Source organism: Canis aureus, chromosome 20 (genome assembly GCF_053574225.1).
Source record: "Canis aureus isolate CA01 chromosome 20, VMU_Caureus_v.1.0, whole genome shotgun sequence".
Lineage (NCBI taxonomy): Eukaryota > Metazoa > Chordata > Mammalia > Carnivora > Canidae > Canis > Canis aureus.
Genome location: NC_135630.1, coordinates 36,668,399 through 36,680,359, shown reverse-complemented (window position 1 = coordinate 36,680,359; position 11,961 = coordinate 36,668,399). Strand labels below are relative to the sequence as shown.

At 44.6% G+C, this 11,961-nt stretch overlaps 1 protein-coding gene and 1 pseudogene across 7 annotated transcripts in view; both read left to right on the top strand.

The window, feature by feature from the left end:
• The first annotated feature begins 5,330 nt into the window (after positions 1-5,330).
• The window catches only part of EPB41L5 (erythrocyte membrane protein band 4.1 like 5), a 146,115-nt gene continuing 139,484 nt past the window's right edge, over positions 5,331-11,961 (top strand). For 4 of the 7 annotated variants that reach the window (XM_077861369.1, XM_077861367.1, XM_077861365.1 and 1 more), the window contains exon 1: positions 5,332-5,488. The gene's annotated coding sequence lies outside the window, so the exon portion shown is untranslated. Of the gene's footprint in view, positions 5,489-5,823; positions 6,030-11,961 lie in introns of those variants that run through there. The other 3 variants (XM_077861368.1, XM_077861371.1, XM_077861366.1) reach the window with 2 other exon arrangements.
• Positions 10,503-11,159, top strand: LOC144291694 (thioredoxin-like protein 1 pseudogene; annotated as a pseudogene).

The window sequence follows — 11,961 nt, the reverse complement described above, 5'->3', positions numbered from 1 at the left end:
GCCTTGGCTCCTTCCTTTTTCTTCCCTGGACTCTCTCAGTTTCATCATAATTTCACCATTAGGCAAATCTGGCGGCAAAATGTTTTTATTTCCACCTCTCTGTTACCCAATATTATGAACTTGCCTGGAGCCATCCAAGACTTTCTCCTGTTTTCTCCCTATCAGTATAAAGAAGGAGCACAGGCCACCAGATCAGTAGACTCTGTTCCAGATAATGCTGAACAAAGCGATGCCTGAAATATGAATTCATGGAACATGAATACTTAGGTCTTTTGTCCTGAGACTCTACATGTAGGGAAAAGCCCAAAAACTCTGAAGAGAGAAGTGACTTGTCCTCAATTCACTCTTCTGTGTCCCTTCTCTGCCATCCCCCAGTCTTTGAAAGTGTCCTTCAATTAGCCTGCATGGCTAATACTCTAGTATGACTTTAAGATCTTACTACCTCACCCCCCCCCCCCCCCCCCCCCAGGGATACTTGCAGAGAGAGAAAAAGTGGACTTTCCAACAGGAGATTGTGGCTCAGGAAGGATTTAGCTGGGTAAAGGAACTACCAAATCACATGAAATTAGGCACACGTGATGACTCCGTTTCACAGACCCTCATCTATCTGCATCCCCAGCCTGCGGTATTTATACCCTCTTATATGTCGTGTTGTACACTTTTGAAAACAGTTTCAGATAACTTGTTTTCTGGAACGCTCCTAACTCCTGTGAGGAAAGTAGTATCATCTATCCTATCAGAGTTGAAAGTGGTTTTTGATGTCTTAGTTTCTGAAATTTAGGCTCTTTGCAGTCTGCGTATAGCATTCTCTCAGTGTGTTTCCTCATGACTGGGTTTGTTTCTTGATTTATTTTATTTGTGTACATTTTTTGAATAGGTAATGCTCTCCAAGCGTCTGACATATGAATTCTTCATGATTCCCACTCTCCTGAGAGCATTCTCTTCTCAATGGAGACTTTCTGGAATGCCAAGATCCTTCAGTCTCTGGGAAGATTTAGTCTTACATTGGACTTCCCTCTGCTCCACTCTGCTCAGAATACCTTGACATGAGCAACTCCACCAGTGTGGACCAATTTAAAAAAATTTTTTTTAGAGAGTGCTTTACTTTCTTGGAAATCAGAACAAGAGAAGATTTTGCAGGCGTGGGACAAATGTCCTTGATTATTTAAAGGTTCTGATGTGAAAGAGGAATTATGTTTCTTTTTGTGGGCAGAAGCGGATTTACCATGAAGATAATTAGGTTGAAGCTTGAGGTCTCCTGACTTGTATGGCCCCCTTCCAAGACCCTGTACTTAATAATATTAAATCCTTACATTTCGGATGCCTGTGTGGCTCAGCGGTTGAGCTTCTGCCTTTGGCTCAGATCATGATCCCAGAGTTTCAGGATAGAGTCTCACATCAGGGTCCCTGCAGGGGAGCCTGCTTCTCCCTCTGCCTATGTCTCTACCTCTCTCTGTGTCCCTCATGAATAAATTAATAAAATCTTTTAAAAAAATCTTTACATTTGTGTTATTTCACTTAAACAGCCCTCTCTCAGTTGTATGATATTCAGAACACAGAAAATTGGATCTACCTCTTTTTGTGTGACTCCAGAGAGCAAACCAGGACTTAAGATAGAAATGGAAGCTAGGGATCCCTGGGTGGCGCAGCGGTTTGGTGCCTGCCTTCGATCCTGGAGACCCGGGATCAAATCCCGTGTTGGGCTGCCTGCATGGAGCCTGCTTCTCCCTCCACCTGTGTCTCTGCCTCTCTCTGTGTGTGACTGTCATAAATGAATTTTTAAAAAAATTAAAAAAAAAGAAATGGAAATTAGAGTGAAGATGTTCTGTTAAAACTGCCAGTTATTTCACTGGCAAACATTTGGGAAAACAAGCAATTATGGCAAAACCATAGGCAAGTTCAGAAAACAAAGGAGAGGATGGCTCTTTTATAGAGTGGGAAGTTGAGACAGCTGCTGTAGACCAAAGGTCATTTGACATAAACTGGGTGTTCCAAGTGTAGGGGCTTTTCACCGATTGCGTTGTGACGGTCTCTTGTTGGCTGGGGAGGAGAAAAACCATTCTACTTCCTACTGGGATAATAATGTAGTAGCTAAACCAGTATCCACTTGCAAGGTACATCTTTTCCTGTTGGGTCTCAGTGGAGCAGTGTGAGAGCTCCCCCTGCTGGCCTCTCCCCTCCATTCTAAACAGTTTCCTCTTGTAAAACCTCTCAGCTCAATAATGGAAAATCTTTCCATGGGCTAGGACTCTTCCACCAAAAAGTGGGTTATTAAAGAAAAAAGTGGGTTTTTGTGGTAGGCACCCTCTGTAGTCTACCCATAGCCACTCTTCCTTGCAACACTCCCCTTTTCCTGCTAATAAAACTTGGATTTGTTCAAGAAGTTAATGGAGGGCCCACATTGGAGAGCAGGCTTTTCCCCAAACCACAAGAGTGAATTAGGATTGGTGTAAAGAAGTCATGGTGTTCTCTTACCCTATGGTCGCTAAGTGGTCTAAATCTGGGCTGGTAATCTAGTTTTGACTAATGACACAGGGGATGGTGAGGCTTTATTCCCTGAATGAAAAGACAAGGCTTCAGGAAGGCCTTTCCCCCTTTCCCTTTCATTCAGAAAACTCAGAATTGTTGGAGGGACTGCAGCCCTTATGTGGCCAGTAGGCTAGAAGCATAAAAACCAGACTCAACATGCTAAGGATGGCAGAACACGAAGAGTAAACGTGTTTAGGGTCCTTAGAGCATTGTTGAAACAACACTAGGCAGTTACTTACCTCTAGATTACTTGTGTGAAAAACATTAAACTCCATATTTAAGTACAGTTAACTGTATTGTCTATCACTGACAACCAAATGCATTTTTACTTAATTTGGTTGTGTTCAAGGAGAGAGACTTCTCTGTCTTTGGTGGGAGCTAGGGGACCAATTTGCCACAAAATAAGGATGTTGAAGAGAACATTTTTGTCTTGGGGACAAATTTGGGAAGGGGACAAATTGTTATTAGGAACAATCTTACATAGGGGCGCCCAGGTGGCTCAGTGGTTGAACATTGATCCTGGGGTTCTGGGGCCGAATCCTGAGTCAGGCTCCCTGCTCAGTGGGGAGCCTACTTCTCCCTCTCCCTCTGCCCCTGCCCGGCTTGTGTGCTCTCTCATTCCCTCTCTCTCTCTCAACTAAATAAATAAAATCTCAAAAAAAAAAAAAAAAAAAAAAAGACTAGTTTTCAAACTGGGGTAATTAGCCCCCTGTGGGTACACATGAAGGTTTTCCAAAAAGTACATAGTCCAGACAGCATTTTTTAAAAAAAATTTTTTATTCAAAAATTTGAAACCTGTACATAAAATAGTTCAACGTACCTATGTACTCAGCTTCAAACTGGCCCTTTTTTTGTTTCATCTTTATATCCATGGCTTCCCACCCTCCTATATCAACATTGCTTTTTTATTGAGACAAGGATACAGAGATGACTCTCAACAACTCCTCCCATCCCTGTACTCCTATGCTGCTTCTCCCATGAGGCGAAATAAAATGTCCTACAATTAGATTGTAATGATGGTTGCGCAGCTTTGTGAATATACTAAATGCCACCGAAGTGTGCACTTTAAATGGGTCACTTGTATTATATGTGACATACATATCTCAATGAAGTTTTTTTTAAAAAGTAGAGAAAGAAAATTTATCTAAAAGAAAAAAAAAAAAGTGGGATCTTATTCCCAACCCAGTTGAATGGGCAACAGAAGTGACACTATGTGACTTCTGGGCATTTCCCTTAATAGGCTTCAGGGCCTGAGCCACCCCAACTACCCTGCTGGAGAAAGAGGGCCAGGCAGAACCCAGCTGTTCATTGCAGCCTCCCCAGGTGAGATGAATGAAGCCATTTTGGTAACTCCAGCTCCTGTTGGGCTGCGCTAGCCAACGCCACGGGGTGCAGAGACCAGCTGTCCCTGCCAAGCCCAACTATCAAGTCTTGGGGTGGTGGAGGACAGACAGTGCCAAATCTCCAGTAGAGGCGGACTATTTGCTTCTTCTCATCTCCGCCAGCAGGGCCTTCATGGACCTCCCAGTGACTCAGACCTTGAGGCAGGCACACAAGGCCCTTCACCTCACAGCTCTTTGCTCCCTGGCTTGGCATCTTCCACGGCTGTATTTATTTACTCTAGGCATGCTGGCTTTCCTTGACAGACCAAACACCCATTCAACGGGGCCTTCGGGGTTAACCTCTGCTCTTCCCCCAGGAGTCCACAGAACCACTCCTTCACCTCCTTTCCATCTGCACTCAAAGGTCACCTGCTTAGGGACACCTTCCTCCTTACCTAGCTAGTCTATCAAAAATGACCACTTCCTTATTCCCCCTGCCTCCGGCTTTGATTTTCCTCTGTCGTTTAGCACTGCCTAACGTAGTCTTTAATTTTACTAATGTACCTCACTTATTTTGTCTTTTCTGCAAGCACTTAAGCTACACGAGGCATTTTTTATTTTTTATTTATTTTTTAAAATTTATTTTATTTATTTATTTTATTTAGTTTTTATTTTTTTTACACGAGGCATTTAAAAAAAAAACATTTTATTTACTTGAGCGAAAGAAAGAGAGAGCAGAAGCAGGGGGGGGAGGGTGGAGGCAGAGGGAGAAGCCGACTCCGCTGAGCAGGGAGCCCGGGGCGGGGCCCATCCCAGGACCCCGGGATCGTGACCTGAGCCGAGCCGAAGGCTGGGCCACCGGGGTTCCCCGTGCATGAGGGATTTTTGTGTGACTTGATTACCTGCTCTAGCTCCAGGGTCTAGAAAACAGCTTGGCCCATGTTAGGCAATTTCACAAATTATCCGTACAAAGAACGGTCCCCTAGTCGCAGTGGATTTCCTTGACCACGCTGTGTTAAGCAGAAATCTATTCCCTGTTCCCTGCTTTTTCTTCAAGATACACCACTACTTGGTATGTACTTGTTACCGTCCTTCCCCCCACTGCAAGGAAAGGTCCTCTAACAACGGGGTAGCAGGGATTTGCTGAAAGAATTCATTTCTGGAACGAATGGATGGACGCTGGGCTCGGAAGGCGCTGAGCCGCCTCCGGGCGGGGCGCGTCTCGGGCTTCGGGCGGGCGTGCACCCCCTTCCGAGGAGGAGCCGGAGAGCGCGGGCAGGATTTCGGCGGCGCCCCTTTAAACCAGCCCGGGACGCGGGCCTGCAGCGCTGGTCGCCGCTTCTGCGGGGCCTGGCATCGCCGGTTTAAGGCGCGTCTCGCTCGGCCGGGCGATTTCCGGGGCGGTGTCATTGCCCATTTAAGAGCGGAGCGCCCCGCCTCCCGGGGGCGGAGCCTGGAGGGAGCTTTAAGGGGCGGGCCGGCGGCCGGCCGGGGTCCTTGGGAGGATTAGCGCCGGGTGGGCGTGCGCCTCAGGCCGCCATTTCTCGGCGTCCGCCGAGGAGCCGCCCCCTCCCCGGGCTCGCCCGCGACCCGAGCGCCCGCGCCGCCGGCTCTCCGCGCTTCGGTCGCCAGCCCAGGTGAGCGCGAGGCCCAGCGGCCCCGGCTGCACTGCCCACACCGGTTCGGCCCACGCCCCGTTTCGCCTCAGCGCCCCGGGGACCCGTCCTGGTTCGCGCCGGGGCTCGGCTCTCGCGGCCTCGCTCCGGGCGCCGCGGCCCCCGCCGGCCAAATATTAAACCTGCCGGGAGGGGAGGGGCGGCGGCGGCCAATGGGGCCGGGCGGCTGAGCTTCGGGCGGTCCCGGCGGCGCGGCGGGAGCGGGGGCGGGGGCGGGGGCCGAGGCGGGTTAATGTGTGCCGGCCCGACCCCGACCCCGGCCCCGACCCGACCCGACCCGAGCCCGGCCCCTGCCCAGTCGCGGCGCTGGCTGCCTCCGGGGCGGCCGGGGGTCGCCCTTCTCAACAGGTCTCGCCTTAGAGCGGCTGGCGACGGGCATGTGGTGGCTCAAGGGGAAAAGCCCACCGTGACTTGGTGTCAGCGTCTTAGAAACGCGGAGGGGCCCCGGGGCTCGGTTCGCGCGGGACCGGGACCTGAGCGGCTTGGACGCTGTGGGAGGCAGGTGTGTTCCCAGCCGTGGCGGGACCCCAGGACCTCCCCGCCCCTCCCCCGCCCCCTCCCCCTCCCCCTCCCCCGCGGCGCCGGCGTGTTAGGGTGGGTGCTCGGGTGGGTGACAGTCATCGTGCCCGTCTCTGGCTTTGTGGGGCGGAGTCTCTTGAATTTTAGCTAAGGGCGAGAAGACCCAAGGCTTTGAAACTGCTTGACAACATTTTATTATTTATTTATTTATTTATTTATTTATTTATTAAAAAGATTTTATTTATTTATTCATGAGAGACACAGAGAGAGAGAGTCAGAGACACAGGCAGAGGGAGAAGCAGGCTCCATGCAGGGAGCCCGACGTGGGACTGGATCCCGGGACTCCAGGATCACACCCTGAGGCAAAGGCAGGCGCCAAGCCGCTGAGCCACCCAGGGATCCCCCATGTTTGACAACATTTTAAAATTAATAGCAGTTTTTTTTTTTTTTTTTAAGAATTAGGGGTAAAATGACCCGCAACTCCATTTCTGATATTGCTAAAACATTGCTGAACTCTCTTAACATAATGGATTATTCGTACACATAAGCTAGTTTGCAGGGTTTTCTTTTCTTTTCCCCCTTCTTTTTATTTTATTTAATTTATTCACGAGAGATACAGAGAGAGAGAGGGAGAAGAGGCTCCCTGCGGGGAGCCCGATGCGGGGGTGGGGGGGTGGGGGGGGCGCTCGGTCCCAGGACCCCAGGATCGCGCCCTGAGCCGAAGGGAGCTGCTCAACCACCGAGCCAGCCAGGCGCCTGGCGTTTTCTTCTTTTTATAGTAAACTTCATTAGAAAATGATCTGTGTTACTTCTGTTGAATTACTCTCTTGCAGGCGTTTTCCGTGTTGGCATTAGTGGGACCAAAGATATCAATATCTAGGACACTTGCTGTGTATTGGTATATTGCTTTATCAAAAGGCATTTGCCTACCAAAGAATGTGGCCACCACTTAGAAGTGTGTATGCGAGAGTATACACATTTCATGGCAAATTTGAATTTTAGATAAATATCTTTAAAAACCTTCAGTTAATTTAGGTGTAAATGGTTTACTTCAGTTTACATTTTTATGATCGTAAAGAATAGCTTCCTTTACAGAGAAAAATGAAAAATCTCAGATTAAAAAACCAGCATTAAAAAAACAAACATGTAAACCTACTCTCGAGAATTCCACTGTATCATTTTAGTGTCAGACAAGTTCTTTATTGAGTGCCTAATATGCTGATTGCTGTGCTAGCTGGGTCATCTTGCTGAATGAGTCAGACCAGATTCTTGAGTCTTGGTGGGGAAGTACCCAGTAAAAAACATAATTAAACAATTGGGTATTTAATTACAGTTTTGGTAAATGCTGTAAAGAAAAGTCTAAGGGTACTTACAGGAGCACCTAATTTAGACTCAGGAGTCACGGAATGCTTTTCTGAAGAAATGGGAGAGAGGTGAAGTGGAAAGAGAGCATTCCGGAAAGATGGAACAGCCAAAACAAAAAACAACAACAACAAAAAAATGTCCACAATTAAAAGGAATTGTTGAATTGGGCAGAAGGGATACTAGAGCAGAGTGGGCTGCCTGAAAGACCATTAAAGATTTTTAAGTTGGGATCAGATTTGTGGTTGCTAAAAATGCACTGCTGTAGCGTTCAGAATGGAAGTAGCAGTGGGGATGGAAAGAGAGTGAATATGGGAAAACTTATTTTTTTTAAAGATTTTATTTATTCAGGAGAGACACACAGAGAGAAGCAGAGACACACATAGAGGGAGAAGCAGGCTCCCCGTGGGGAGCGCAGTACTGGACTCCATCCTAAGATCCTGGGATCACGACCTGAGCCAAAGGCAGACGCTCAGCCACTGAGCCACCCAAGTGCCCCAAAACCTTTTTTTCTCTTAACAATTTTTTTTTTAATAGACTCCACATTGAAGGTGGAGCTCAACATGGGGCTTAACTCATGACCCTGATATCAAGACCTGAGCTGAAATCAGGAGTCAGATGCTCACTTGACTGAACCATCTAGCTGTCCCTTAACAATTTTTAAAAACTCTTGACAGATTCATAAATTCTTATTATAGAGGACTTCAGTACCTCCACATGACCCACTCCAGAGATAAACTCACTTAACAGTTTGCATGTCTTAGTCCTTTTGTGCGTATGGTAAGTATCCCACCCTAGAGTAGGATAAAACTTACCACTTTTCAGGATGCCTGGGTGATCCGGGGTCCTGGGATCAAGTCCTGCATTGGGCTCTCTGCAAGGAGCCTGCTTCTTCCTTTGCCTATGTCTCTGCCTCCTCTCTGTTATGAATAAATACAAAAATCTTAAAAACAAACAAACAAACAAAAACCCTTACCCACTTTTCTCTGATTTCATTTTTCATTTAGAAATTTTGTCTGTGTCTAAGTCAATTGTATTTAAAAAACAGCTGTGTCGTATACCAGTTGATATACCATAATTTGTTTAACCACTTGCATATTGGTGGGCATATTTACAATTTTAAGTCAGGTATACCCTGAAAATCCTTATTTCTCCAACTTGGATCACATCCTATTTCTTAGGATATCCTACCGGAAATAAATTTACTGAGTAACACTGTATGCACGTTAACATTTTTGACAATGTGGTCAGATCCTCCAAAGAGAACAGTGTAGGGGGCGCCTGGGTGTTTCAGTGGTTGAGTGTCTGCCTTAAGCTCAGATCGTGATACCAAGATCCTGGGGTGGAGTCTCGCATTGGGCTCCTTGCTCTGCAGGGAGCCTGCTTCTTCCTCTGCCTTTGCCTCTCTCTCTGTCTCTCATGAATAAGTGAATAAAATCTTTAAAAAAAAAGTGTATGAGTGTGACTGTTTTTCCTATATCCTTTTTAACACTGGCTTTTTTTTTTTTTTTGTAAAGATTTTATTTGTGAGAGACACACAGAGAGAGGCAGAGACACAGGCAGAGGGAGAAGCAGGCTCCATGTGGAGAGCCTGACATGGGACTCGATCCCGGGATGCCAGGATCATGCCCTGGGCTGAAGGCAGTGCTAAACCGCTGAGCCACCCGGACTGCCCAACCCTGGCTATCTTAAGTCTTAAATGACAGTATCTTTTTTAAAATTTAGATTTCCTTTGTTATTTTCGATGTCATACATTTTTTTATACATATTTCATTGCATATCATCTTTTAGAACTTGTTTCTTCATACCTTGCCCATTGTTTTCTGTTGCATTACTTAATGGTGATAGTTCTTTATTAAACTACATATTAGTCCTTTAAAAAATTTTAAAAGCTCTTCACCCTAATATATTGTTTCCTTCTAGTACTTTATCATTTCTTTAATTTTAAATTCTTAGTCCATCTGAAATTTATTTTCATGTAAGTTGCTTTTATATTTTGTAAAAAGTTGTTTCTGGCATTGGGTTCAAAATACATAGTTCCGCATCTTAAAAGAAGCTTTATTTTTCCTTAGCAGGTTAATTCTACTTGCATGATGAATTTTTATTTTCAAGGTGTAAGATAAGGTGAGAGTCAGAAAACTTGTTTTATAGTTCATTTGCTTCCTAGGACTCACACGGTTGTAGTGCATTTTGAGTGTTTTTTTTTTTTTTTTCTTAGAAAAACTTTTATTTTGGAAAGATTCACCTTAGAAGTAGTCAGAAGAGTATAATGAATCCCCATGTACCCATCATGTCCAACAGTGGCCAGTTATCTGGGCAATTTGTTTAGTTTCTATTCCCACTAAACTCTCTCTTTTGTATTACTTTGGTGCAAATACTAGATACTGCATCATTTATCTATAAATATTTTAGTGCGTATCTTTAAAAAAATAAGGATTTTTTGGAAACATATCTTTAATACTACTATTATATCTAAAAGAAAAATGGCAGTAATTCCTTGATTATCATAAACAATCCAGTCAGTGTTCAAATGTGTGCTTGTATGTCCTTAGGAAGTTCAAATGACAATTGTCATGGCTTTGCTAGTTTACCTGATTACATAGGGATATGCATACTTGTAAATATAGCAACTGAATTTTTCATATGTTGGTATTATTCCTGTATTTCAGCTTTTATTTTCATCATGTTTATAAATGCATCTAGTTTACATTTTATCTTTTTGTTTTGTTTTTTTTTGAGAGGAAGAGAGAGAGACAGAGATAGAACATGAGTTGGGGGCAGCCTGGGTGGCTCAGCGGTTTAGTGCCACCTTCAGCCCAGGGCCTGATCCTGGAGACCCCGGATCAAGTCGCACATTGGGCTCCCTGCATGGAGCCTTCTTCTCCCTCTGCCTGTGTCTCTGCCTCTCTCTCTCTGTGTCTCTCATGAATAAATAGATAAAATCTTTAAAAAAAAAAACAACAAAAACATGAGTGGGGTGAGAGAGGGAGAGAGAGACTCCTAGGCAGGTTCCATGCCCACAGAGCAGATGTGGGGCTGGATCTCACAATCTCTAGATCATGACCTGAGCCAAAATCAAGAGTGGGAAGCTTAACCGACTGAGACACTTAGGTACCTCACAAATGCATTTAAAATATCAACTGGCATCAAATGCCTCAATGAAAGTGATGAGCATGGATTTGACAACTGTTTACGAAAAGATATGACCTTGGAATCTGATTGTGATGAACAGCTACTTATTACTGTGGCATTTAATCAGCCTGTTAAGCTTTATTCAATGAAATTTCAAGGGCCTAATAATGGTCAGGGTCCTAAATATGTACAAATTTTTATCAATCTACCCCGAACTATGGATTTTGAAGAAGCAGAAAGAAGTGAACCAACTCAAGCTCTGGAACTAACAGAGGATGATATTAAAGAAGATGGCATTGTCCCACTTCGTTATGTTAAGTTTCAGAATGTTAACAGTGTAACTATATTTGTTCAGTCCAATCAAGGTGAAGAAGAAACAACAAGAATTTCATATTTTATTTTTATTGGTACTCCAGTCCAGGCAACCAATATGAATGACTTCAAACGAGTAGTTGGCAAAAAATGAGAAAGCCACTAAGGTACAAAAGACACTGGAAGACCATAATGCAGTCAGATCTACAGCTCCTGGATAATTGCTTGATTCTCATCAGAGACTGTCAATATTCCATTCATTGCCATTACCAATAAATCATTGCTTTTGTTCGGGGAAAAAAAAAAAGACTTATACATTATATGTGCAACAACAAATGTGTGACTTTAAAAGTATATATATTTCTTTATTTTAGAGAGAGAGAGATAGAGAGACAGCATGAATAAGAGGACAGAGCGAGAGAGAGGGAAGGAGAGAATCCCAAGCAGACTCTGAGTGAGTGCAGAGCCTGAAGCAGGGCTTGATCCCAGGACCTCAAGATCATGACCCGAGCTGAAACCAATAAGTTGGGCTGAAACCAATAAGTTGGCTGCTCAACCAGCTGCACCACCCAGATGTCCTTACAAATGTGTGATTTTAAAATTTTTATATTTTGAAATAGTTTTGGACTTTTGTGGGAAGTTACAATACTAGAGTTCCCATATACCTTGCACCTAGTTTCCCCCAATGATAACATCAACCACCTTAAAAAAAAGTTTATTTGAATTAGGATCTAAGGTAGGTGCGTTGTGATTGATGGATATGTATTTTAAGTCTGTTTTATTTTTTAAAATTTTGAAAAAGATTTTATTTATTCATGAGAGGCACAGAGAGAGGCAGAGACCTTGGCAGAGGGAGAAGCAGGCTCTTTATGGGGAGCGTGATGCGGGACTTGATCCCAGAACCCTGCAATCATGACCTGAGCCAAAGGTAGATGCTCAGCCTCTAGGCCACCCAGATCCCCCTTAAAGTCCTTTAATCTGTAGTTTTCTTTGCATCTTTTTTCCCCTTGCAGTTTGTTGAATAAGCTGAAGTAAGTTTTAAAAAAATAAATTCATCGTGTATGTTTTGTGCTAGTATTTTCATTCAGACTCTTTTTAGCTGTGATCTT